At 42.8% G+C, this 23,048-nt stretch overlaps 1 long non-coding RNA gene across 2 annotated transcripts in view; it reads left to right on the top strand.

The window, feature by feature from the left end:
• Positions 1-10,442, top strand: part of LOC117368053 — a 51,884-nt gene extending 41,442 nt beyond the window's left edge. For both annotated transcript variants that reach the window (XR_004540897.1, XR_004540896.1), the window contains exon 4: positions 9,581-10,442. This is a non-coding gene — a long non-coding RNA (uncharacterized LOC117368053). The remainder of the gene's footprint in view (positions 1-9,580) is intronic.
• Positions 10,443-23,048: the final 12,606 nt, after the last annotated feature.

Raw genomic sequence — 23,048 nt, 5'->3', positions numbered from 1 at the left:
TTGACTGTTGTTTCTGTGTCTCCAAGTGGAAACCATGTCACCTTATTCAACGGTACAGGAATCTTTCCTCTTATATGGTTCTGAAATAGTCATTCTGTGGAGACCTGGAGGTCAGCAGCCACTGAGACAGACGGGTCATGTGATTGTGTGACTCTGAGTGGAATATATTGCCACAGCTTTCATTTATAGCGCAAAAGCCTTTTCTGAGTGTAAGGGTGTTTCTTATTAATGAGATATCTGCCCTTATGGGCTACCCTCTATGAGAACGGAACAGGTGTGTAATGATATTTCAGATACTGAGCTATGGGAAATGTATGGTCAGAAGAGTAAAGAAGCTAAAAAGAAAGATGCCCAAGAGATACTTTTTAGAGCTTTGAGATCACAAACCATCTAATTAGGCAGTGTATCCAAAAAATTTGCAACTTGAAGCTTTAAACAGAAATCTGAGCCTCTGTGAAAGGAAGTGTACAAATAGCCGGTGCCTTTTCTTCCCCAGGGAAAAAGTTGGCGGTACTCATACAAGTCCAATCTTAGGGGGCAGGATGAATATGGCTAGGGCTCCACCCTAAATAGCCACATCCCCTGCAACCAACTATGGCACATCTATAGTGAAAGGGGAATGAATGAAGGCTCTAAGAACATAAGAATAGCTTACCGAGTTATCTAGCCCAGTATCCTATCTCCACAAAGGCCAATCCAAGTCACAAGTACCTGACAAAAACCCAAATAGTAGCAGCATTCCATGCCACCGATCCAGGGCAAGCAGGGGCTTCTCCCATTCTCTCTCAACAGCAGTTTATGGACTTCTCCAGAAACTTGCCAAAACCTTTTTTAAAACCAGCTATATTAACTGCTCTTACCACATCCTCTGGCAACTGTCTTTTGTATCTACAATAAAATAGGGTAGATTTGGTGAATGAATGGTATGCATTATTGAATGCAAATTTAGCCCATGGTATTATTAATTCTGTGCACTTGTTTTTTAAGCTTTGCATATAGGGGTTGTCTCAAAATCACCGTAGAATATTTTTGACATGTTATCTGTAAAGGAAAAGAATGAGATAGAAGACAAGAATGTCATCTACAGTAGATACTAAATATAAAAATGGTGGAAGTGGGTAAATAAATAACAGTAAATAGAATTGCTCCACTTATTAGGCTGAGAGTATTATCCCAACGGAAGAAAAAGCCTCAGGTTTGTTTTGGCAGAGCATAAATGCTCAAACCTCCTCCACCTGTCTGTATATTCTTTACGGAAGTTTTTTCAGCCGATGATGTGGGTGGAGTAGGTTTGAGCATTTATGCTCTGCCAGAACAAACCTGAGGCTTTTTCTTCCGTTGGGATAATACTCTCAGCCTAATAAGTGGAGCAATTCTATTTACTGTTATCTACAGTAGATATACATCATATCTCTTTAACATATCTCTAAAGATGTCATTGTTCAAATCTTGGAAGACAACAGGGGCATTATGTAGCCTGAAGGGCATCACCAGTTATTCATAGTGCTTTTCCCAGTATTAAAAGCTAACTTCCATCTGTCTCCTTGCCTAATTCCAATCAGAGCCAACTTTGTAAAAATTTGGGTCTCTTTCACGAGCTCAAATAATTGGGGGGCAATTTTCTAAACGGGTTACTTTTACATATTAAAGACTAAGTTGTTCAATCATGGTTACTGAAAGGCATCCCACTTCAAACCCAGTCATGTAAACTTAAGAGGGAGAAAAAAATCTCAAAATAACGTAGCAGTGCAGCACCATTAAAAGCACATTTCAAATGCTTTCAATACTATCACAGGCATTAAAAAAAAACCCTCCCTCAGACCTGGGTATAGAACTAGAAACTGCCAAACAGGCACACGCTTTTAGGACTTATCTTGTGATGGGACTTCTTCACCTCCAACACTTTTGAAAATTCAGTCACCATTCCATAATTCCCGTTTCACCAATTCCCTGGCTGCAACAGGGAAGAAACTCCAAAGAAAAATCTTATGGACGAAGATACAAATTTTGACACACACCCCCCGGTACCTTTTTAAAACTTCCCCCCACCATAGCTTTTTAAAACAGATCCATAGAGTCACCCCCCTCCCCGTACCTTTATAAACCGCTTTTTAAAATGAAACCCCCCGCCCGTCCATCCATCCGTCTGTCATGTGGTCTCAGTGGATCACCCGCCGTATCTTTTAAAATGCAGCTAATAGCCTGGTGGTTCAGCGGTGTGTCGGCCACCAGGAGTGAGCTCTCTGCGCTCCTGCCTGGGTCGCGCTACTTTCTGAATGGCTGCAATGTTTTTTTTCTTGTTTTCCTCCTCTAAATCTAGGGTGCGTCTTATGGTCAGGTGCATCTTATGGAGCGAAAAATGTGGTACATCTTGTGTCAAAAAGGAAATTTCCTCTCTTTGTATTTTTAATTTTTCTCCTAAATCTTTAACTTCTGAAGACAAGATTTTCCAAGGTTATCAACAAGGTCTCACAAAGCATTTAGAGTAACCTGGGGAGGTTTAACTGAAGAAACAGCAAGTGTCACAATAGATTTCTCCTTTCCCAGTTGTACCTCTTGTTTGTCTTGGTCCGTCTCCCTCTCCAGTGTTCCCTCCTCAGGCTGTTTCACAGGACTGGAAAACTCCCCCTCTGAAATCGAAAGCAAGCCCTCACTGGCCTCGTGCCGCAAAAACACTGCCTCTGAGGACGTGTTCAGCTCACACGGAGAGCTTGCACTCTGAGGCTGTGGAAGCGGAACTCTAGTGTTGGGGCTCAGAGTCGCATCAAGCCCAAGGTGTTCTGCGGTGGCATCACTCAATGCTGGTGTCTCCGGTGGACGATTTTCCGACAAATTAGACTCTCGTTGGAGACGTCACAGAAGCTCATCTATTGTGCCAATTGGGGGCATTTCTGAGCAACAGGAGGCTCCACCGATACTCCTTCCCCTCCTTTTCGGCATAGTATCAGGTAATTCAACGAAATATAGGCACAAATCTGCAGCGTCTCACCAGCTGCAATCCACTGCAGCCATCTTTCATTTTGGAGCTTTTTATATAATAATAATAATAATTTTATTCTTGTATACCGCCATACCCAAAAAGTTCTAGGCGGTTCACATTCATTAATTACGGTCCGCGGTGATACACGGATTTACAATATTTTGACAAAATTACAAATTTACAGAATTGAAACAAAATTACAGAACTGACAAAACTACAAAATTACAGAATTGTAACAAAAAAATTACAAGCAATGAAGAGGGGGGGGCGAGGGGAAAACTATAACTGAGATTTAGCAGGGGTAGTGGTAAGACAGAAGGAAGGGTTGGTACGCGATAGCGAGCGTGAGATCAAGTGTGGAGGGGGTGAGAGTGGGAACGGGGAGAAGCCGGTGGCAAATGGGATTAAGAGCCCTGTTCACGGAAGAGGTGCGTTTTGAGGAGTTTTCTAAAACTAAGGTAAGAGGGGGCCTCGAGTATTATTTGGGCAAGCCAAGGGTTCAGCTTAGCCGCCTGGTAAGCAAAGCTGAACCCTTGGCTTGCCCAAATATATATATTATAGACTAATGTGCAGCCAAAATGTTGGCACCTATGTGCATATATGCCAGTATTCTGGTGATTTTATGTGCATATTTCAGACCTAAATGTTGCTGCCAGCATACTAAGTCCAGCCCAGAGATCCCTTGATCCCTACCCATCCAACCTCAAAATTAGCCCCTTGTCACAGAAATGCCCACCTCTTCCCTCCCTTTATTTGATTTTGAAGGAAAAAAAAATGCCTAGGTGCTCATACCCTCCTGTACTTTTAGAAAACAAGAACACCTCACTGGCAGAGCCAAGTATTAAAAAGAAAAGCAAGAGACACCCCCCCCCCCCCCCACACACACACATTCTCGTACATCTTCCTCCATCCTTTGGCCATAATGAAATGAAAAAATGCCTTGGCAGCCTCCCTCCTCCTATGGTAAAAATGCTTATTTTAAAAGCCTGAATGACAGGTGTGGGGGGGGGGGATGTTCTCCCTCCTCCTCCCTGTACTGTCTGTCCATAATAAACCACTCTGATGTCCTTCTCAATCCCCCTCTATCATTCTCACCCAAAAAGATTTCTGTAGTTTCAAGTTTTATTAGGATTTTAAATACCGCCTATCAAGGTTATCTAAGCGGTTTTACAATCAGGTACTCAAGCATTTTCCCTATCTGTCCCGGTGGGCTCACAATCTATCTAACGTACCTGGGGACTTTCCCTTTGTCCTGTCCACAAAATGACCTGGTTAAGAAAGGGAGAATAACCCAGCAGAATGCTCTTTTAAAGAGTACACTATCATAAGAACATAAGCAATGTCTCCGCTGGGTCAGACCCGAGGTCCATCATGCCCAGCAGTCCGCTCACGCGGCGGCCCAACAGGTCCAGGACCTGTGCAATAATCCTCTATTTATACCCCTCTATCCCCTTTTCCAGCAGGAAATTGTCCAATCTTTTCTTAAACCCCTGTACTGTATCAACTGCTGATATACTCAGTGAATGATAGTATTTCAAATCAATCAACAAATAAAACAAAAATGTAGGGATGTTAAGGAGGAACCTGAGATATTTCTCTTTAGCTTAACAGTGCAAGGTGAAATATGTAGAGTGAATGTTATATTGTGTTTCCACTTTTTGATGAAGATCTTCAATAGCCTGGGCGTTTCATATGTGCTACTGTCTGATCTGTCTTCAAGGCAAGGAAAGTTGCTTACCTGTAACAGGTGCTCTGAAAAACAGCAGATAAACCAGTTAAAAAAAAAACCCCAGTAGATAAACCAGTCAAATAAACCTACTCATAGCTTGAATGAAGTAAACACGCTGCCTTCGGCAGCCTGGAAGCTTTCCCTCTTCTACTGCTTCCTGCCTATGTGGGGCCAGGAAGCAGTAGCAGAAGGAAAGCTTCCAGGCTGCTGAAGGCATCGCGTTTACCTCACTCACGCTTCTAGCAACCCAAAAAGTGAACGAGCAGCTGTAGCGATGGATCCTGCCAGGGAGATGGAACCTCAGACTGCAGTGCGAGCCACCCAAAAGGTCTCTGTGGGCCACCGTTGGCTCAAGGGCCTTGCAATGAAGACCACTGGCCTATGCGGAAGCAGAGGTTGGAAGGCTGCGGGGCTGGCATGAGCAGCATACATCAATCACGCTGTTGGCGAAGATTGGCTCTTTAAAGGTATGCAGCAGGAGAGATTTGGGGAGTTTTAAGCTGGCAGGACTTACTTGGGGATTCCCACCAGCTACATCAGTGGTCTCAAACCCACGTCCCGGGGGCCACATACGGCCCACCAGGTACTATTTTGAGGCCCTCAGTATGTTTATCATAATCACCAAAGTAAAATAAAACAGTTTCTTGATCATATGTCTCTTTACACTGTCAACCGCTAAGAAACTCGAATAAGCGGTCTAAAAATTTTTTTAATAAACTTGAAACTCGATATTATTAAGACTTAGCCAAAAGGAAAGATTTATAAACTATAAAGTTTTACCTCATGCAAAATTGTCATCTATATAATAAAACCGTAGGCGGCGCATGCGCAGTCTTATCAGCGTGCTTCCATGATCCGTATGTCCGTGGCCGCCAAGACTGCAGCATGCCCCGCGCTTACTACGGCCCCACCGCAGCTCAGTTCGGCACGGCGGTTTCCCCAGATAGGGGAAGCCGAAAACCTCAATCCCGCCTCATGGTCCTGCCGCCGCTCAAGAATCCCCCCCCCCCAAATCATCCTGCAACAGCAGAAGCAGCAGCGGTTTTCCCTTCCCCTCCAGGTCCCTGCTGAGTAGTTGAAACATTTTCCCCCACCCCCCATTCCCTTCTTACCTTGAGCTGCCCTGCTCCGTTCGGCCCCTCCCCCTTCCCTTCCCGTGTGCTGGCCTGCTGCGGCTGAAGGTTTTTTTCGGCGACTCCTCCTGTTAAAACTCCCCCCCCCTCCCGCAACCGCTCCTGTTCAAAGCGGCCTGCTGAGGTTCGCGGCCGCTGTAACGAACCTCGCAGGCCGCTCTCCACATGGTAGCACGTTCCCTCTGACGCAATCGCGTCAGAGGGAACATGCTACCGAGTTGGAGAGCGGCCTGCGAGGTTCGTTACAGCGGCCGCGAACCTCAGCAGGCCGCTTTGAACAGGAGCGGTTGCGGGAGGGGGGGGGAGTTTTAACAGGAGGAGTCGCCGAAAAAAACCTTCAGCCGCAGCAGGCCAGCACACGGGAAGGGAAGGGGGAGGGGCCGAACGGAGCAGGGCAGCTCAAGGTAAGAAGGGAATGGGGGGTGGGGGAAAATGTTTCAACTACTCAGCAGGGACCTGGAGGGGAAGGGAAAACCGCTGCTGCTTCTGCAAAGGAAAGTGGTGGTAGGGGAGAGAAGGGAATGGGGGGTGGGTGGGGGAAAATGCTGCTACTGCTTCAGCAAGGACCTGGAGGGAAAGAGAAATACCGCTGCTGCTTCTGCAAAGGAAAGTGGGGGGGGGAGAGAAGGGAATGGGGGGGGGGGTGGGGGGAAATGCTGCTACTACTTCTCAGAGATCTGGAGGGGAAGGGAAATATCACAGCTGCTTCTGCAAAATAAAGTGGGGGGGAGGGAAGGGAATGGGGGGTGGGGGAAAATGCTGCTACTGCTTCAGCAAGGACCTGGAGGGAAAGAGAAATACCGCTGCTGCTTCTGCAAAGGAAAGTGGGGGGGGGGGGGAGAGAAGGGAATGGGGGGGGGGTGGGGGGAAATGCTGCTACTACTTCACAGGGATCTGGAGGGGAAGGGAAATAGCACTGCTGCTTCTACAAAGGAAAGTGGGGGGGGGGGGGAGACACAGAAAGAAATACAGACAGACAAAGGAGGCTAGGGAGAGAGACAGACAGAAATAAAGACAGACAGGGGACCAGAGAGACACAGAAATAAAGACAGACAGGCAAAGGGTGCCAGGGAGAGAGAGAAAAAAATTGCAGGAGGGAGAAAGACAGAAAGAAAGGAAGAAAGAAACAGGAGCAGGGAGAGAGACATAAAGAAAGAAAGACAGACAGCCATATATTCTAGCACCCGTTAATGTAACGGGCTTAAACACTAGTTTCTTTAATAAAACATTAACTCTTTTTTTTTTTTTTTAGGTCTTCCGAGTACCTACAAATCCAAAATGTGGCCCTGCAAAGGGTTTGAGTTTGAGATCACTGACCTATATCATAGTTGTGCTGCTACTGTGTGGGCCTGAGTCCGTGATTATGCTACTGCTTTGGAATTACTCTCTCTCTTTTAGTTTTGCTAGCCAGAAATTAAACAGAAAGTCCCACACATGCCTGGAAAAGACTTTTGCAATTTTTCCAGAGTCCTGAAGTGTCATTCTGTTTGGTGCCATGCTTGATCATGTGAACCATGATACTTGACTAGTGATCTACTTTAAGGAACATCCGTTAAATATCACTTCAAGTCTTTCGCTAAAGGGGTTTGATAAGCTATAAATACTAGAAGGGGAAATATTTCACAGAAAAAAAACCCATGCAAAAAGCCCAGTGCAAATCTTACCCCATCCTTAAATTTAACAGAGAAGGGCAAACACTCTGCAGTGCCTATTTCATAAACTTTTGTTTGTGGAATATTTGTGTGTGAAAACTTTCTCTTTTGAGTAGCAGATAAAGCCTTAGGCAAAGATTTGCTACATGCAAACTGACCTGCAAGCTTGTTTTGTAGTTTTTGTTCCAGATTTTCCAGACTTTGTCATCTGGTCGCACATCTCTTTCTGGATTATAGCAAACAGAATTGCTAAATGCACAAAACCACGTGTAGATAAAAAGTTGCTGGGGATTTCAAACTCCAAAATTCTGTAAGACATAAAGGAACTAAGAATGCAGAAGATGGAACTCAATTATTAAAATTCTAGTTTCTCTTAGAAACACGGGATCTATTTGGTAATACATGGGATGGAGGAAGTTCTGACTAACTGCTTATAGTCTTGGTTACTAGGGAAACCATTTCCTGTACTTCATGCTATGGTTTATGTCTCTTAGTTCTAGGATAGGAACTTGAATATAGTGTTTGGGGGAAAATAGACGTTGCTTTAAAAACAAAAAGAGCTTTATTTTAAAAACCATGGAGGCAGTCAGCGTGGAATTTGAGAAGAATGCTTGACTGTGTTTTTGTGGACTCTTGGAGTGAACTGGAACTGAGACTTTTTGCAGACTCTAATTAGGACATAAGTGAATTTGCAAAAAAAAAAAAAAAAAATCCCACACACTGTATAAAAAAAAATCAGTAGCCAGGAACTGTCAGCATTTTCAGTTCCACAGACAAACTGTAAATCTTAACCAAATGAGACTGCAGACAATATCTGAACTGTTTACATAACTGAGGGAGGAGAGGTTTGGTCTGTCACTTGGTCTTGTTCAGTGCATTTGCAGACAGGATGGAATAGCCTGAAAGTGTGATGCACATGCCTTTGGCCTAGATTCACTAAGCAAACCAATCGTGTACCGATCGGTTTGCGAGCCCTTTCCGACTCGATTTCCCTCCGACCCGATTCTCCAGCAAAGCAGGAAGGATGCGATTCACTAAACTTATCAACTGGCTGGCCGATCAAAAAACTAGTGACTGGTGAGGACCAGTCAGTCGCTTGTGCTAAAACTCACAATTCTCCAGCTCTGGCCGCCCTGCTCTCTGCCCCGATTCTCCTGTCTGCCGCCCTGATCTTAGCCCCGATCTCCTGCTCTCAGCCCCGACCTGCTGCCTGCCACAATCTCCTGCTCTCAGTCCCGAATCTCTCCTGCCGCCCCCTACTCTCCTGCCCTTCCCCGCAGTGCAAGCCCATGGTTTTGACCCGCAGGCTTAAAGTGGGTTAAAACCACAGTTTCCTACTGAGAGCATCTACAGGCAAGGAAGATAGTCTGCGCATGCTCAAGGATCACTCTCTAGCGATCCGTGCGGTGGGTGGGGGGCATGCCTCAATTGTCCCCATTTGCATGCAGGCCTTTAGTGAATTTGTCGGCCTGCATGCAATCGGGCACGGATCGGACACGGAAAGGAGGTTAGTGAATCCAGCCCATAGTGCAGGTGTGGCTGCTTTATGAGTCTACTGTAGACATTTATCTGGTGAAATCTGATTAGGCCAACAACAAACTGTCTTCTGTTATGTCATCCATGGGTGTGATATATTTTGTGTTATTATTTAGGTTTGAGTTTTGTGGCCTCTTCTTATGGAGACTGGATAACTCAGGAGAATGGTTACTACATTTATATAGCTTTTTAACTCAATGTCATAAGTTAAAAATCCCAGATGACTTCTGTGAAAGGAGATCAGGGTCTCAGTCCATGGGACAGAGCAGAAGCATTTCAACATGTTTTATATCACTGGACAACAAATTTTTCCAAAAGTTTTGCTTCCTTAAAACAAGCTGCTGATTATGACCCCTTCAAAATAAACACAAATATAATTTCCCACTGACTGTATTATGTAGGAATTTTGAGAAACATAATGGTATCTTTAATTGATTATAACATGTTTTAATGCACACAATTTCTAATACGCTGTGATAGTTCACCATGGCTAAAAGTGTTTTCCTGCTGATTTTCCTTTGTACTTAGTGTCTGGTGCATCTCATTGCAGTGTCCAACAAAAGTCAGCCAGCATTGATGGATTCCAGTTGCCCTGATATCTTTTTTCCATAGTGGCAATGTCCTGGTGAAACCTTTCGCCATGTTCGTCGCTGATTACACCAAGATTTGCGGGGAAGAAGTCCAAGCGTGAATGTAGAAAGTGCATCTTTAGTGACATGGTTTTGTATGCTCTAAGAAGTTTGTCAACCAGTTGAATATAGTTTGGTGCTCTGTAACTGCCAAGAAAATTCTCAATGACATCCTTGAATGCTTTTCAGGCGATTGTGTCTGGCCCCACTAACAGATCTTCAAATCTCTCGTCATTGATGATGTGCATGATCTGTGGACTGACAAAAATGCCTTCCTTAATCTTGGCAGCACTTATTCTTGGAAACATCTGTCTTAGATTAAAAAAAAAATACCTTTGCCGTCCTTGTTCATCACTTTTACAAAATTTGCCATCAGTCCAAGTTTTATGTGACGAAGAAGCAAAAATATCTTTGTCGGGTCAACAAGTGGTTCGTGTACCACATTTTTCTGTCCTGGAACCAAATTCTTACAGAGTGGCCAGTTCTTTTGAATGTAATGTAACTCCTTAGCACAGCTGTCCCATTCACAAATAAAACAACAGTACTTGGTATATCCAAGCTGCATTCCAAGTAGCAGAGCTATTACTTTAAGAACAGATATTCCAGTTGTACTTTGTGTACTGGATTTGCTTTCACAGTAGTTCCATGTTTTCATATGTTTCTTTCATGTGTGCAGCGCAGCCAATAGGTATTGACAAGTAGACATTGCCATTGTGTAACGAAACAGCCTTGGGGCTTAACACTCATGAATCAATAAAAAGATGCCACTCCTGTGGGTCATGCATACAACTCAAAGCTGTGAACTCATAAACAGAGGTTTTCAACCTGTGCAAAGAAATTTGTTAAATCATCTTGGCAGCTTCAAAAGACACACTAGCCCAACTAACACAAGCCTATTTGAAAAAAACAATAATACCAAACCACACTCTCAAAAAACGTTCACAGCACAGTAAACATATAAATCATGCAAAACAAACGAAGCTGTGTAGAAAATACTTATATTTTCACTGGAAATATAAATAGAAACCTCCAGATAAACACCTCTAAGGTTTTTATTGTGAAAATTGCCACGAGGTAGGAAAAAGCCTCAGACCCTTTCCTCCACCAAACTGTCAACTGAAGTCATGAACAAGTGGAGGCTAAGCAGGGTAAACTTAAATCACTGGCATAAAAAACCTCCTCGTTTAATGTTTCACTAAGGAAAAGCCTTGTGCAATGCAAACCAGAGAGGTATCTAATTTACCATCAATTTATCAGGAAAATAAATATCTGTTAGCAACAAATGCTCTAATGATCACAGTGGAACAATACTCATCTGAGATGGAAAACAAAAAGCACACCCCACATCGACGATGGCCAGCATTTCACTAATTATAAGCTGCCTCAGGATGTAAAGGTGGTTAATCTTTCACTTGAGCTCCGAGTTTAGACATGGCGGTTCCTCAAATTATAGGCTGTGCATGTGCCCCCCTTCTCTTCCTGTTTTATCGCTGTTTGGCCACTTTCTCTACCTCTCCCTCCCCCCAATCTGGGGTGGCATTTCTCTCTTCTCCTTGCCTGGATCCGATACCTCTCTATATATTTTCCTCCTTGCACTTTTCAGTCTTTGAGCGCCAGCAGCATCAGTCAGCTTATAAACACTGCCTTCGGCGGCCCAGAAGCTTTCCTTCTGCTTTAAATTCCTGTCTGCATAGGCAGAACTGCAGTAGAGGAAAAGCTACCGGGCTGCCGAAGGCAATGTGTTTAAGCTGACTGACACCGCCAGCCATAGTTGGTCCGTAGCTCAGCTGTTTGGTGGGGCCTAAGTCCTTATTGTCTGACAATATGCAGCTTCAAAAGACAGACATTTTCATACCTGGTGAGAGCAAACACCATTGCTGCACTCTTGAACCCAATAATTCTGCTTTTGCTTTTGACATTTAATTCTGTGTTATAAGATGAGGTTCATCAGACGTACATAAGAACATAAGAATTGCATACTAGTCCATCAAGCCTAGCATCCTGTTTCCAGCAGTGGCCATATCACGTCCCAAGTACTTAGCTAAATCCCAAATAGTAAAACAGATTTTATGCTGCTTATCCTAGGAATAAACAGTGGATTTCCCCAAGCCATCTCAATAATGGACTATGGTGAACTTCTCTTTTAGGAAATTATCCAAACATTTTTTTAAAACCCCATTAAGCTAACTGATTTCACCACATTCTCCGGAAACGAATTTGAGAGTTTAATTACACGTTGTGTGAAAAAATATGTTTTAAATCTACTACTTAGTAGCTTTATCACATGTCCCCTAGTCCTAATACTTTTGGAAAGAGTGAACAAGTGATTCACATCTACACTTTCCAACGCCATCATTATTTTATAGACCTTTATCATATCACCCCTGAGCTGTCTCTTCTCCAAGCTGAAGAGCCCTAGCCGCTTTAGCCTATCCTCATAGGGAAGTCGTCCCATCCCTTTTATTATTTTTGTCGCCCTTCTCTGTTCTTTTTCTAATTCTGCTATATGTTTTTTGAGATATGGTGACCAGAACTACACACAGTATTCGAGGTGCAGCCATTCTATAGAGCGATATAAAGGCATTAAAACATTTTCATCTTTGTTTTCCATTCCTTTCCTGATAATTTCTAACATTTTATTTGCTTTCTTAGCAGCTGCCGCACATTGAGCTGAGGGTTTCAACATATCCTCAACAATGATACCTAGATCGTTTTCCTGGGCAGTGATTCCTAACACAGAACCCAGCATCACATAGCTATAGTTCGGGTTCCTCTTTCTCATGTGCATCACTTTGCACTTGCTCATATTAAATGACATTCACCATTTTGCTACCCAGTCTTCCAGTCTCACAAGGTCTTCTTGCAATTTTTCACAATCCTTTTGCGATTTAACAACTTTGTGTAATCAGCAATTTTAATTATCTCACTAGTTATTCCCATCTGTAGATTATTGATAAATATGTAAAAAGAAAACACAAAAAACAGCGGTCCCAGCACAGACCCCAGGGAACCCCACTATTTAGAAATCATTTAGAATAACTCCTCCACAGCTGAAATCAAATATAGTTCCAATGAAAGCAGAGACGCCAAGACACACAAATCAAAAAACCTCATTGCTGTTTAACTGAAATAAAGTACTGGATGACTGTAAATGAACTGCAGCTAAATGCATCAGAAACTGAAATTCTCTGGCTACACAAAGGCACTTGCAAATACCCCCGTCCATCCCTTTCCTGGGAAAATTACACCCTTATAGCCAAGGACAACGTCTGCAGCCTGGGTGTACTTCTTGACTCAAACCTCTCGCTCTCAGATCATGTATCCAGACTAGTATCATCATCTTTCTACCACCTCCGCCAGCTAAAGTCCATCTGTGTATACTTCTCGGAAACCGATTTTGCTCATCTACTGTATGCTTTTGTATTATCCCGCTTAGATTATTGCAACTTGATACTAGTTGGCCTACCTGCAAAAACCTTCTCCCGTTTCCAAGGTTTGCAAAATGCTGTGATCCGCCTCCTGAAAAACCTGGGCATCAATGACCATGTTACCCCTGCACAAAGTTTCTGATACGCTGTGATAGTTCACGGTGGCTGAAAGTGTTTTCCTGCTGATTTTCATTTGTACTTGGTGTCCAACCAGTGCTGACACTACCATGAGAATCCTAGAAACATGCTGCTTCATATCACTTTAAATCGGCTCTGATTGGCCCAGGTTGGTTAAGGCCCCTCCTATGGGAGGAGCCTTAGGCATCTTGGCCAATCAGACCCTTGGGCCCCTCCCCTCTTTGGAATTTGGCACCTGAGGTGTGGCCATTTTGTTTATTCCTAAATTAACTGTGGTAATATTGACATTTTAAAAAGAAAAAATTTAGAGCTATTTTCTTTCTGATTAAAAAAAAAATACTGTACAATATCAGCCTTGGAAAGAAGAAAGGGTTAATACTATAGTTTGCAGAAACATATACAGTGCTTGTCTCATTTCCTTATTTCCTCTAAACTACACATGCACCAAAAGAAACAGGCAGGCAGTGTTCCTTCTCTCAGCAGGTGAATGATTCCTCATTTTCTATGGTATAATCTTTGTCCTTGACATTAATAAATTATTTTTCCTCTGTAATTTTCCACTGCTGGCCGCCTCTAGCTGTGGTTTTTACAACCATCACGACTCCTTTAGCCTGCACGTCTCTCACATTCTCTGCAGAGTAAACAGGAACTCTGCTCAAGGGTGAGTGCTTTGGTTCACATCCCTGTACCTGTAATGCTGCAAGCTGTCTGAAGAAGCACAGTGCCGCAATGCATGGACCTCGCTAGCAAAAAAAGTTTTTTTAACCTGATTTATTTTCATATGATGTATTTTTTTCTTTTCAATGAAACATAAACACAAAGAACTCTTGAGTAAAATAATTCGTGCCAGTGAAAAATATTCACTTTCAAAAAAATGCATTGTGAAATAGTAGGATCATAAAAAAATAACAAAAATTGATTTGCACAAGATAAGATTTAAATGTTAGTCCTGATTATTACACACCACCAAATATAACAAAACTGTAGATGAAATTTAGGGGAGAATTCATAAAGGGGCACTAACTGATTTAGTGTGTGCTGGTCCATTATATTCCTATGGGTGTCGTAAGCATTTAGTTCACGCTAAATTGGTTAGCGTCTCTTGACGAAACCCCCCCTTAATGTGAACAAATGCACTTGCCATCTGGGTGCCCAGTCTTCTAGTCTCCTCCTGCAATGTCTCACAATCTGTATGTGATTTAACAACTTTGAATACTTTTGTTCTATCTGCAAATTTGATCACCTCACTCATTCCCATTTTCAGATCATTTATACCGTAAATATATATATTTTTTTAAAGCACTTGTTCCAGTATACATCCCTGTAGTACTCCACTATCCACCTTCTGCAATTGAGAGAACTGGCCTTATGCTCTGTTTTCGATCTTTTAACCAGTTCTCATACACAAAAGAATATTGCCTCCTATTCCATTCATTTTTAATTTCCTCATGAGAGACTGAAAATCCAGATGCAGTATGGTGCATGAACATGACTGAATTCCAATTTTACAAAGCTGGAATGTAAACATCTAAAACTGAAGAACATCCATATGGCAAGAGGATCTGGACTAGGCCTATTGTAGGTGGCACCAAAAGTGAAATTAGGTTGAGACGTCTGGGGAAGCTAACGTTTTAAAAATAGGCACCAGAGGGATAGGCAAGCCACAGTATCCCACAACAGAGAAGGTGCAACTAGACACCTTGCTCCCCCCCCCCACACATTTAGCATTTTATTTTTCATGTGCTTCCTGACCCTGTGGGGTGGGGCTCAAGCACAGCTCTCTATTTCAGCCCAGCATAAACCCCTTTTTAAATTTGATTATTGCATGGACTGCAAAAAATTATAGGCTGTGCATGTTCCCCCCTTCTCCCCCTGTTTTATCGCTGTTTGGCCTCTTTCTCTACCTCTCCCTCCCCCCAATCTGGGGTGGCATTTCTCTCTTCCCCTTGCCTGGATCCGGTACCTCTTTCTCTATTTTCCTCCTTGCAGTTTTCAGTCTTTGAGCACCAGCAACATCAGTCAGCTTATAAACACTGCCTTCGGCGGCCCAGAAGCTTTCCTTCTGCTTTAAATTCCTGTCTGCATAGGCAGAATTGCAGCAGAGGAAAAGCTACCAGGCTGCCGAAGGCAATGTGTTTAAGCTGACTGACACTGCCAGCCATAGTTGGTCAGTAGTTCAGCTGTTTGGTGGGGCCTAAGTCCTTATTGTCTGACAACATGCAGGAAGAAAGACCAGCACAATAGTTGCAGATAATATATATCAAGGGTTGATTCATAAATCATGGTAACTATGTTTTTTTCTCTTGAAAATGCTCCCAACACTGGAAATCTAATATACAGTATACATTTGAAAGTGTGTAACATGTACTTCTTAATGTTGCCACCAGATGAGAGATGAGTGCAGTGGTCTCTGGTCGGGGAGAAGCAAAAAACATGACATTTGAAAGAGTTTTATTATGGCATACATACTGTGACCATTAATTTTTTTCCTCAAAACGGGACAGGACCCCTGGATCCTCCAGATCCCATTAAATACAGTGTAAAATATAGACAGCAGATATCAGTTCTCAAAACTGACACATTTTGATCACTAAATTTAAAAAAAAAATAATTTTTCCTTCCTTTGTTGTCTGGTGATTTTCATGAGTCTCTGGTTGCACTTCCTTCTGATTGTGCATCCTCTCTTTCATTTCTTTCTCTTTCTTTGTCTCTCCCTGCCCCCCAAGCCACTCTGCTTCCCCGACACAGCCTGCTTCTCCTGCCCCCATGCACTCTGATTCCCTGACACAGCAACACCAAGGCTCATGCAGCGACTGCATTGCACAAGTGCCAGGCCTACAAGTCTCCCCCCACCCCAGATGTCAATTCTGACATCAGAGAGGAAGTTCCGGGCCAGCCAGTGATTGGCTGGCCCGGATCTTCCTCTCCGTGTCAGAACTGACGTCGGGGGGGAGGGCTTGTAGGCCCGGCGCTTGTGCAGTGCAGTCGCTGCAGCGCCTCGCCTGTTGCTACATCGGAGAAGCAAGGAGAAGCAGGAAGAAATCCTGGGCTCCGAAAACGGGACATTTCGGGTGTGCTTCAGGACAACAGGACAAGGTAATTAAAAACGGGACGTTCCCGTTCAAAACAGGATGTATGGTCACGTTAGGCTTGCAGTGTACAAGATGAACAACAAAATACAAATGCAAACATCCTTTAAAGCAGTCTCCCAGGTTGTCTTGTATGTCATCCAGTTTGTGAGGGACCCACTGTGAATGCACAGTATTACATTTCTGCAGTGCGGGAGAAACGTCCAGAACTTTTGAACAACACCATAATCCTACATGACAATGTTACGGCTCACACAGCAGACAGCTGTTTACATTTTTGGGGGTGGGAGACTGCTTTGAAGGATGTTAACAGTTAAACATACTCACTCTCAAGCTGATAGTGAAACAGCTAACATTTATTACTTGTTTGTTAATAAAATGATAATTAAAAATGTCTTGGGTTTTTTTTTTTTTTGCTTCTCCCCTACCAGAGATTGCTGCATTCATCTCTCATCTGGTGGCAACATTAAACATAAGAACATAAGCAGTGCCTCTGCTGGGTCAGACCAGAGGTCCATCGTGCCCAGCAGTCCACACACGCGGTGGCCCAACAGGTCCAGGACCTGGACTGTAATCCTCTATCTATACCCCTCTATCCCCTTTTCCAACAGGAAATTGTCCAATCCTTTCTTGAACCCCAGTACCGTACTCTGCCCTATTACATCCTCTGGAAGCGCATTCCAGGTGTCCACCACACGTTGGGTAAAGAAGAACTTCCTAGCATTCGTTCTGAATCTGTCCCCTTTCAACTTTTCTGAGTGCCCTCTTGTTCTTTTATTATTTGAAAGTTTGAAGAATCTGTCCCTCTCCACTCTCTCTATGCCCTTCATGATCTTGTAAGTCTCTATCATATCCCCTCTAAGTCTCCTCTTCTCCAGGGAAAAGAGTCCCAGTTTTTCTAATCTCTCAGCGTATGAAAGGTTTTCTATCCCTTTTATTAGACGTGTCGTTCTTCTCTGAACCCTCTCGAGTAAAGCCATATCTTTCTTAAGGTACGGCGACCAATATTGGACGCAGTACTCCAGATGAGGACGCACCATCGCCCGATACAACGGCAGGATAACTTCTTTTGTTCTGGTTGTAATACCCTTCTTGATTATGCCTAGCATTCTATTCGCCTTCTTAGCAGCCGCTGCGCACTGTGCCGTCGGCTTCATTGTCATGTCCACCATTACCCCCAAGTCCCTTTCTTGGGTACTCTCCTTCAATAATATCCCTCCCATCGTATAGCTGCACCTTGGGTTTCTGCTACCCACATGTAGTACTTTACATTTCTCAACGTTGAACTTCATCTGCCATCTCGTCGCCCATTCCCCTAGTTTGTTCAAGTCTCTTTGCAATTCTTCGCAGTCCTCTTTAGTCCGAGCTCCACTAAATAGTTTTGTGTCGTCCGCAAATTTTATTATCTCACACTTCGTCCCTGTTTCTAGATCATTTATGAATATATTAAATAGCAACGGCCCAAGCACCGAGCCCTGCGGGACACCACTCGTGACCCTCCTCCAGTCCAAGTAGTGGCCCTTCACTCCCACCCTCTGTTTCCTACCCGCTAACCAGTTTCTGATCCATCTATGTACATCTCCTTCCACCCCATGGTTCTTCAGTTTTCGAAGTAGGCGTTCGTGGGGTACTTTGTCAAAGGCTTTTTGGAAGTCTAGATATATGATGTCTATGGGGTCACCTCTGTCCATCCGTTTGTTAATTCCTTCGAAGAAGTGCAATAAGTTAGTTAGGCACGATCTCCCCTTGCTGAAACCATGTTGACTGGTTGTCAGAAGTTTGTTTCTTTCAAAATGTTCATCAATGTTGTCTTTTATAAGTGCTTCCACCATTTTACCTGGAACTGAGGTCAGACTCACCGGTCTGTAGTTGCCCGGGTCACCTCTTGATCCCTTTTTAAAGATGGGCGTAACATTGGCTATCTTCCAATCCTCTGGGATCACGCCTGTTTTCAGGGATAGATTGCAAATTTGCTGCAGTAGTTCCGCTATCTCCTCCTTTAGTTCCTTCAGAACCCTAGGATGGATTCCGTCCGGACCCGGGGATTTGTCAGTTTTTAGTTTTTCTAGCTGCCTGCGTACGTCTTCCAGGCTCACTTCCATGGATGTTAATTTTTCTGCTTGATCTCCCTTGAAGATTTGCTCAGGTTCCGGTATGTTGGATTTGTCTTCATTTGTAAACACAGACGAAAAGAACATGTTAAGTCTTTCTACTACTTCTTTCTCTTCCTTCACCACTCCCTTCCTGTCTCCATCGTCCAGCGGTCCCACCTCCTCCCTGGCTGGCTGCTTCCCTCTAAAGAAGTACATGTCACACACTTTCAAATATATATATTAGATTTCCAGTGTTGGCACATTTTTGAGAGAAAAAAAATGCTTGCCATGACTTTTGAATCAACTCTTGTATCTATCTCAATATGTAAATTTAATAAAAGGTATCAAATGCCGAAGAATAAAGTGACAAAGAAAATTAAACAGTGATCGTACATGTCTGCTATAAAAACAACCATCTCAATACACAACAGATTCTGCAACATTATCTAAAACCTTGTCTGATATTATGACAATGCAAAATTAGTCACCTCAGTAATCCTTCCACTACAAAATGCTATGCACAACCTTGTGCAAAAACACATTCAGAACCTTACAGCAATAACTCCCAAGACCCTGAGTGGAGTAGAACGGGTAGAAGTGAATTGATTTTTCGCTCTGTTAAAAATTACAAAGACAAGGGGGACACTCGAAGTTACACGGAAATACTTTTAAAACCAATAGGAGGAAATATTTTTTCACGCAGAGAATAGTTAAGCTCTGGAACGCGTTGCCAGAGGATGTGGTAAGAGCGGATAGCGTAGCTGGTTTTAAGAAAGGTTTGGACAAGTTCCTGGAGGAAAAGTCCATAGTCTGTTATTGAGAAAGACACGGGGGAAGCCACTGCTTGCCCTGGCTCGGTAGCATGGAATATTGCTACACCTTGAGTTTTGGCCAGGTACTAGTGACCTGGATTGGCCACCGTGAGAACGGGCTACTGGGCTTGATTTTGGACATCAAAATGCCCCTCCTCGTCTCATTGCATAAAAAGGAACCTGTATTAAAATAGCACAAGTTAGTGGTATAATAATATGGCTTAATGGTAGCCCTCGATCTTATCTATGACCTAGATTCATTAAACTCACCGATCTTGTCCCGACCAGTTTGCGATCATTCCCCGACCCCGACCCGATTCACTAACCTTCTGCCCGATCAATCTCCCACCCGATCCGATCCGCCCATGCAAATGAGGGGAAATGGCATGCTTAAGTAGGAAGCCATCGATTCACTAAGCAGAAGAAGAAACACCGATTGGGTTTGCTGATCCAAAATGAAGTGACTGCTGAGGACAATTGCTTACTGTCCTTACCGACTCTACTGCTCTCTGCCGCCTTGAAATCCCAGTATCGAGGTTACAAAACAACCATCAAAATAAAAAATATAACTGTACATATGCATACGAACTCCCTTTTTATATATTCTGCAAAAAGCACAGTGGGAGCCCATGGTTTTAGTCCGCGGTTCTAACCCGCAGGTTTAAAGCTTGTTCTGTTCCATAATCTGGCTGCACAATTTGAAATGATTCCTTTTAAAATTACCATTGTAGGGCCAGCAAGTAAACTGCAGCCACCCCTCCCCCTTTATTTTGACCTCGCTTGTGCGAAGAGCAAACACATGCCCAAATCGCATCTACAACCAACAAGGATAATCTGCGCATGCGTCTTGATTGCTCTACAGCGATCCGTGGGATCACGTGCGTCCAATAAGATCATTTGCATGAAGAATCTGTAGTGAATCGATCACTCGGCATAACTCAGCCAAGAATTGCCCAACAGATTGGTGAGTTTAGTGACTCTTTATCCCTTAAGTGGTTATTTTTGAAGCTCTATGCATAATTACCATGTGAAAATACTAGCATTTATACATGTGCTGTATATCACAAACACATGGAAAAAATCAATTTCAGAAAGCTGTTGTTTACACATGGAAATTCACACTATGTAGAGATTTCAAGGTAGCATGATTGGCCAGGACTAAAATCTATCTGTAGTATTCCCCATTTCACAAAGGGAATATACGTGCCTGAGGGAAAGTTCTATATTAGCTTTTGCACCTGTTTAATGGCATGTATTAGAGCTCGCAGGAAGGATTAAGGGAGTCATTCTCTTTAATCCCATGAAGTTTTTATTCATCTTCAAAATGAAGCAACTGGTTAATTGACAGCACTTAACATACAGGTTTGTTAACTGGGGTAAGAACATGTGGACGTGTCAGCACCTCCATGTGCTGGGTCTGTGGTGTTCATTTCCTCAGTACAGTGGTGCCTCGCATAACGAACGCTGCACACAACGAACTTCATGTCTTGATTCACACAACGAACTTCGTTTCACACAACGAACTTCACACAACGAACTTCGTTTCACACAACGAACTTCGTTTCACACAACGAACTTCGTTTCACACAACGAAGTCGCCCGAGCTGCCGATGTATTGCATCCTTCCGCGCAGGCACTGCAGGCAGTCGTTAGTCACTGCGCTTAACTGCCCTCTCTCACTGTATACAGTCGTCCTTTTAAGATAAACTCAATATTTTTTATATATCATGGCTTCTAAGAAAAGCAGGAAGGTGATTTCTGTTGAAATGAAACGGGAAATAATTAGAAGGAGTGAATGTGGGGTAAAACAGTGTGACCTCGTCAAAGAGTTTGGCCTCAGCAAGACCACCATTTTCACCATTTTGACAAATTTATCTTTTTTTATGTCATCTTAGCATATTTTATGCTGCAGAACGAATTATTTTTTTTAACATGTATTGTTATGAGAAAACGCGTTTCACATAACGAACTTTTCGCATAACAAACTTGCTCCTGGAACGAATTAAGTTCGTTGTGTGAGGCACCACTGTACGTAGCTTTGTACGATGCTCTGACTGCACGTGCCGGCACATACACGTGCACTCCTGCAGGGATTTTAGAAAAGGCTCTATTTTGGCAGATCCTTTTCTGAAATGGCACTGGAATCGAGCATGTCCTGATCCGCACGTCTCAATTCCCATCTCTATATTCAATGTAAAATAGTGCTTTGTGTGTGTGAGTTCCTATATAATTGATTTAATGTTCTGAGGTATATGCAAGGAAATATTCAAGTGTCTGACTTATTTATTTATGTATAAAAAATGTCCTATTACTTCTTCTGATGTTAATGGAGCACCTGCGGTGGTTTACATATGCCTATCTATATATCATGGAAAAAATAAATCCAGAAGCACTTCCAAAAAGCACTTAACTACCACCATGCATAAACATCTTAGTATTCCCCTTAGATGATCATCGGGGTACTAGAATACAAGTACCACATATCCCATATCAGCTTCCCAATAATTTTCTCTATTATTTTGTTACCTTTTCCTCTACTTAAGGACCAAACTTCAACTAATCTTTAGGAATAAGAAAGTCTTTTCTTGCTAATAATGGTATTTCATGTGTAGTCTGAATGAAGAATGAGAATATATGGGGGTCCTTCAAAATGTTTCCGCACTTTCATATTTTTGCAGGAAATGGTTGGGACAGGTAATGTGGTAAGAGGGCGTGTCACAGAATGTCATGTGACTAGTCAGGCAAGCCGGCTCACTTTGCAGGTAGTGATATAATTTGCTTTTGAGATATTTTATAAATAGTGTTTAAAAAAATAATGTATCAATCAAAAAAACAATCTCACACTCACTATATTGTATTATATTCTTTTACTGCTTGCTTCAATTCTTCTATAGATCTCTTAGTCATTCAGTAAACACCATTTCAATATAACATCTTGTCATGTAGTTCTCACGTGACCTCAGCGGCTACACTTGGACTTCATATTTCATGTAAAGCCCAAGCCAGCCTCCTCATCGGTCACTCTTCTATCATATCTCTACTTTTATAGATTTTTTAATTATTTTAAATCATTTCTGGTATAAAAATCTTAAATAACTTATCTCAGAGTTGATACACTGAATGGGGCTTCGACGTGAATTCAGCGTTTCGCAGAGAAGCTCAAGGAGCTTCCCCATTTAGAGACTTAACACCATTATCTCCGTGCAGGTCTAAAACGGAGATAATGGTGTTAAGTCTGGATGATCAAACAGCTGGACGTAGAAGTAGACGATTTTTCCCAAAAAAATGTTGGACATATTTGTCGAGAATGGACTTTGGACGCTACGGACTTTGGGCGACTAGCGCCCTAGGCCCAAAATGGACAGACGTTTCTTTTGATTATGTCTCTCTATGTATATTGATATTAGATCTCTAGTATGTGTCAAATTAGGATAAAAACTTGTTATCAAAAATACTTGTATTGTAACTATGGAAAATTGTAATCCGTTAACTGTATATTATGTACGTCAACCTGTAACCCTGTCTGAGCAAATGCTTACAAGAGAGTGCCGAAATGTTGTCAGCCCAACCAACCAACTTCCTAAATTCTGAGCATTATTTTGCCACTGTAGCGGAAAAGATTAGCGCCCAAGAAAAGGATCTGGGTGTCATCGTAGACAATACGATGAAACCTTCCGCCCAATGTGTGGCGGTGGCCATAAAAGCAAACAGGATCTAATCTAATCTAATCTAAACCTTAGGTTTGTATACCGCATCATCTCTACATTCGTAAAGCTCGACACGGTTAACTAGAGTTAGGGTAGAAAGGAACTCCAGTGGAGGGAAGAGG

Source organism: Geotrypetes seraphini, chromosome 10, assembly GCF_902459505.1.
Source record: "Geotrypetes seraphini chromosome 10, aGeoSer1.1, whole genome shotgun sequence".
Classification (NCBI taxonomy): domain Eukaryota; kingdom Metazoa; phylum Chordata; class Amphibia; order Gymnophiona; family Dermophiidae; genus Geotrypetes; species Geotrypetes seraphini.
Note: the sequence above shows the minus strand (reverse complement) of the source record. Positions and strands in the feature narration are given on the sequence as shown.